We start from the raw sequence: 6,070 nt of genomic DNA, 5'->3' as shown, positions 1-6,070 counted from the left end.
CCCTCCCATGCGGTCACACCTTATCCTCTCAATCTCTCCTCTCTTCTGCGATTCTTCCTCCCCGGCACAGGCAACCCTCTCCTATCTCTAACGCCCTTCTCCAGCAAACTCCGCGAGGTTCTCCATATACACACGTAAAATGCTAGTGAGGATCAGATGAAAAGTGTAACGCCCAAGATGCGGCTATATCTCCCACGTGTCGAGGCACGACTTAGAGGCATAACTGCATTTTGGTATGATCACAAGAAGGGTCATCTTCACACAATCCCATGTAAATGAACAAGGAAGTAAATAGTTGGCTTATAATCGCCACGTCACACAATGATCAAATTGTTCATACATCAATCAGAGTACACACAAGGTCCGACTACGGACGGATCCAAATGAAAAGAAGACAACCCCAAATGCTAAGTCCCGATTGTCCCTACTGGGCACCACTACTGATCACCCGGAAAGGAAACATAGTAACGGCCAGAGTCTTCGTCGAACTCCCACTTGAGCTCGATGGCATCACCTGCATTGGTATCATTGGCACCTGCAACTGTTTTTGTAGTATCTGTGAGTCGCAAGGACTCAGCAATCTCAAAACCCGCGAGATCAAGACTATTTAAGCTTAAAGGTGGGATGTGGTTGTAAGGTGGAGTTGCAGCAAGCACTAAGCAAACATGGTGGCTAACATACGAGTACAAGAGTAAGATGAGAAACTACGCAACGGACGCAGAGCTAGAAGTGATCAAGAAGTGATCTTGGACTACTTACGTTCATACATAACTCAATCGTGTTCACTTCCCGAACTCAGTCGAAAAGAGACCATCGCGGTTACACACACAGTTGGCACATTTTAATTAAGTCAAATGTCAAGTTCTCTACAACTGGATATTAACAAATTCCCATCTGCCACATAACCACGGGCACGGCTCTCAAAAGTTTAAACCCTGCAGGGGTGTCCCAACTTAGCCCATCACAAGCTCTCACGATCAACGAAGGATATTCCTTCTCCCGGAACAACCCGATCAGACTCGGAATCCCGGTTACAAGACATTTCGACAATGGTAAAACAAGACCAGCAAGATCGCCCGATGTGCTGACAAATCCCGATAGGAGTCGCACGTATCTCGTTCTCAGGGCACACCGGATGGGCCAGACGTCGGGTTGGCTGAGACCCTGGTTGCCCAGGGGGCGCCGGACATCGCCCAGGTTGGACCAGCACTCAGAGGGACACTGGCCCGGGTTGTTGATTAAGAATCCTCGGGTTAATTACTCCCTAGGCAAATTTTAGTTGTTATTAGGCAAATGGTAAAACCAAGGTTGGGCCTTGCTGGAGGAGTTTTATTCAAAGCGAATTGTCAAGGGGGTCCCATAACCCCAACCGCGTAAGGAACGTAAAATCAAGGAACATAATACCGGTATGACTGAAACTAGGGCGTCAAGAGTGGAACAAAACACCGAGCAAAAGGTCAAGCCTTCCACCCTTTGCCAAGTATATAGATGCATTAATTAAATAAGAGATATAGTGATATCCCAACATATCCATGTTCCAACATGGAACAACCTGCACTGCACCTGCAACTAGCAACGCTATAAGAGGGGCTGAGCAAAAGCGGTAACATAGCCAAACAACGGTTTGCAAGGAAGGTGGGTTAGAGGCTTGACATGGAAATATGGGAGGCTTGATAAACAAGTGGTAGGTAGCGCGACATAGCGATAGAGCGAACAACTAACAAGAAAAGATAGAAGTGATATCGGGGGTAGTGATCATCTTGCCTGCAAAGTTCTTAGGTTGTCGGAAGCTTGCTCCTCATAAACGTACTCGACAGAATCCTCGTTCACGAACTCGTCTCCCGGCTCTACCCAAAGCAAGAACACAAGCAAGGGAACAACAATCAATCACGGTGCAATGCATAAGCAACATGATGCAAGACATGTCATGGGATGCAATATATGATTGATAACCCACAAGTATAGGGGATCGCAACAGCTTTCGAGGGTAGAGTATTCAACCCAAATTTATTGATTCGACACAAGGGGAGCCAAAGAATATTCTCAAGTATTAGCAGCTGAGTTGTCAATTCAACCACACCTGGAAACTTAGTATCTGCATCAAAGTGTTTAGTAGCAAAGTAATATGATAGTGGTGGTAGCGGCAACAAAAGTAAAGATAGCAAAAGTAATGTTTTTGGTATTTTGTAGTAATTGTAACAGTAGCAGCGGGAAAGTAAATAAGCGTAAACCAGTATATGGAAACTCGTAGGCAACGGATCAGTGATGGATAATTATGTCGGGATGCGGTTCATCATGTAATAGTCATAACATAGGGTGACACAGAACTAGCTCCAATTCATCAATGTAATGTAGGCATGTATTCCGTATATAGTCATACGTGCTTATGGAAAAGAACTTGCATGACATCTTTTGTCCTACCCTCCCGTGGCAGCGGGGTCCTATTGGAAACTAAGGGATATTAAGGCATCCTTTTAATAGAGAACCGGAACAAAGCATTAGCACATAGTGAATACATGAACTCCTCAAACTATGGTCATCACCGGGAGTGGTCCCGATTATTGTCACTTCGGGGTTGCCGGATCATAACACATAGTAGGTGACTATAGACTTGCAAGATAGGATCAAGAACTCACATATATTCATGAAAACATAATAGGTTCAGATCTGAAATCATGGCACTCGGGCCCTAGTGACAAGCATTAAGCATAACAAAGTCATAGCAACATCAATCTCAGAACATAGTGGATACTAGGGATCAAACCCTAACAAAACTAACTCGATTACATGATAAATCTCATCCAACTCATCACCGTCCAGCAAGTCTATGATGGAATTACTCACGCACGGCGGTGAGCATCATGAAATTGGTGATGGAGGATGGTTGATGATGACGACGGCGACGAATCCCCCTCTCCGGAGCCCTGAACGGACTCCAGATCAGCCCTCCCGAGAGGTTTTAGGGCTTGGCGGCGGCTCCGTATCGTAAAACGCGATGATTTCTTCTTCCCGATTTTTTTCTCTCCGAAAGCAAATATATAGAGTTGGAGTTGGCGTCGGAGGGCATCCAGGGGGCCCACGAGGTAGGGGGCGTGCCCCCCACCCTCGTGAACAGGGTGTGGGCCCCCTGGTCTTCATCTTTGGCGAGGATTTTTTATTATTTTTTCTAAGATGTTCCGTGGAGTTTCGGGTCATTCCGAGAATATTTGTTTTCTGCACATAAAACAACATCATGACAATTCTGCTGAAAACAGCGTCAGTCCGGGTTAGTTCCATTCAAATCATACAAGTTAGAGTCCAAAACAAGGGCAAAAGTGTTTGGAAAAGTAGATACGACGGAGATGTATCAATGATGTGCAATGCACATGGGTACTCCGGAAGGGAAAAGATGATCATGGCATCAGCTTGGCCAACCAAGCATGCCACTAGATAAGTTGGGACATTTCGGTTGAAATCGATATAAAGATCACCGGAAACGGATGCATGGTTTGCAAATGACGAGCAAAACAAGAACGATGCAAAACTGCGCTTAACAACAACATAGCACTTAAAATGCATCACGAAAATATGCTACAACACTCCAACATAAAAACAAAACACATGCCAGTGAAGTACAGGTGAAACTCTACAAATCATGAACACTGAGATACTGCTAGAACTTACTAGAACAAGTCTAAAACAACATGGCAAAAATGCAAATGACAACAGTTTCACAGACTTAGTGAAAATACTGAACATGGCATAAACAACATCAGGTAGCAATGTTTAGAGCTAGTAAACTACATGCTACAGGAACCTATCATGGAAAACTTGAGCATTTCATGCTATTACTAAAGTCAATGAACAAAACTCCCTTACTAAACTTAAGCCAAAGATGCACAGAAAAGATGGTAGCATCAATGCAAATATGGCAAGTGATATGAACAGGTTTCAGACTTAGAGGAAAATCATGCATGGCAGAAACACATTCATGATAGCAACTTTGCAAGCTTGTGCCACTCACCACAAAGCATTTCATGGCATCACAAGGCAACCAACAGTGAGAAGACACATTTATGAAGCTAAAACTGGCAAGAGCATAGTCATAGGGTGCATGGATCACTAGCAAAACACATGGCAAAAATGCACTTCGTGTTAACAGACTAATAACAATAATATTTAGCAAAATAAGAGCAAGGTAATGACAAACTACAGTACCCCATAGTTACAAACAAAGGCACGAATAGATAGAGCATAACCATATCTTCAAAACATCCTTAATGAACTTCATCAAAATATGCATGGATTCACTAGAGGCAACAAGTCAACATGGCAACCCAATGTAACAGGAAAAGACTTAGCAGAAAAACTAAGTAGCTGAAATCAGCAACATCAAGTGCCCTACTTGGCATGCTTGTTGTAAGGGCATATTTATCCCTAAGGTGTTTTGGTGATTGATGACAATGCATTTGCGGACTAATCGTGTGCCTTGAGTATCCCAGACGTTTCATCGCTAGGCACAAGATGGTTGGGTGCCCCTCGAAGACTGTTGAAGACGGCGTCTTTTCTATGTTTCTTTTTGGTGGATTTGAGTCGTAGGAAAGCCGTACTATTAAGAGGGGGTCCGCGTTGGAAAGGTTGGGTGGAATCATCACGTACACGTTTCTTCCTAGTCCCCTCCTTTTCCCTTGCACCTTGGAGCTTCCTCCGTTGTTATCTCGTCACCTTGTTTCTGGCTGCTGTGTTGGCTCGCGGTAGTACTGCTCCCAGGTGCACCAGCGGTAGTACCGTGCTGCGGTGCGGTAGTACCGCTCCCCTGGAGATGCACTACAATGGCACACCAGGCTAGTACCGCTCCCCCGCGGTAGTAGGGGCGGATGTAATTTTTTACATCCGCGCCTACCACGGTAGTACCGCTTTCCTTCCGCGGTAGTACCGTGTGTAGCTGTCAGGCGGTAGTACCGCCCCTCTGCGGTAGTACTGTGTCGGGTTTTCGCTTCTTCCGTCTTTCAGCGGAAGTAGGCATGGATGTTTCCTTATCCACACTCTTCCCAGGCTAGGGGGTTCTTGCCATGCGGTAGTACCACAAGGGGGAGCGGTAGTGCCGCGCCCACGGAAGTACCACCCTCAGCACTTGTGCTATAGGTCTGCCCTAGTTGTTGCTGGTGCAACGGTAGTACCGTGAGCCTGCACGGTTGTACCGCGTGACCTTGCGGTAGTACCGCTTGGCAGCAAGCGGAAGTACCGCGTGGGCCCATGGTAGTACCGCTGGCCTGGTGCAGTAGTACCGCTGGCCGCGGTCTGGTAGGTGGATAACGGTTGGATCTTTGTCCCTCACTATAAAAGGGGTCCCCTTCTTCCCCGTTGACTTATCTCTTCCAACCCTAAGCTCCATTGTTACTCTAAGCTCCATTTTCGCCCGATCTCACTCCCTAGCCAATCAAACTTGTTGATTTGCTCGGGAGTGGTTGAGAAGGCCTCGATGCACACTTCCACCAAGAGAAATTTGATTCCCCCCACTAATCCCTTGCGGATCTTGTTACTCTTGGGTGTTTGAGCATCCTAGACGGTTGAGGTCACCGCGGAGCCATAGTCCATTGTGGTGAAGCTTCGTGGTGTCGTTGGGAGCCTCCAATTGAGTTGTGGAGATTGCCCCAACCTTGTTTGTAAAGGTTCGGTCGCCGCCTCCAAGGGCACCAATAGTGGAATCACGGCATCTCACATTGTGTGAGGGCGTGAGGAGAATACGGTGGCCCTAGTGGCTTCTTGGGGAGCATTGTGCCTCCACACCGCTCCAACGGAGACGTACTTCCCCTCAAAGGGAAGGAACTTTGGTAAGACATCATCGTCTCCACCGGCTCCACTCTTGGTTATCTCGTGCCTTTACTTGTGCAAGCTTATTTGTGTTATATCTCTTGCTTGCTTGTGTTCCTATCCTTGTTGCATCATATAGGTTGCTCACCTAGTTGCATATCTAGACAACCTACTTTGATGCAAAGTTTAAATTGTTAAAGAAAAGCTAAAAAATGTTGGTTGCCTATTCACCCCCTCTAGTCAACCATATCGATCCTTTTAATTGGTATCAGAGCCT

Source organism: Triticum dicoccoides, chromosome 1A (genome assembly GCF_002162155.2).
Source record: "Triticum dicoccoides isolate Atlit2015 ecotype Zavitan chromosome 1A, WEW_v2.0, whole genome shotgun sequence".
Classification (NCBI taxonomy): Eukaryota; Viridiplantae; Streptophyta; class Magnoliopsida; order Poales; family Poaceae; genus Triticum; species Triticum dicoccoides.
The sequence above is the reverse complement of the archived record's forward strand: the minus strand, read 5'-3'. Positions refer to the sequence as shown.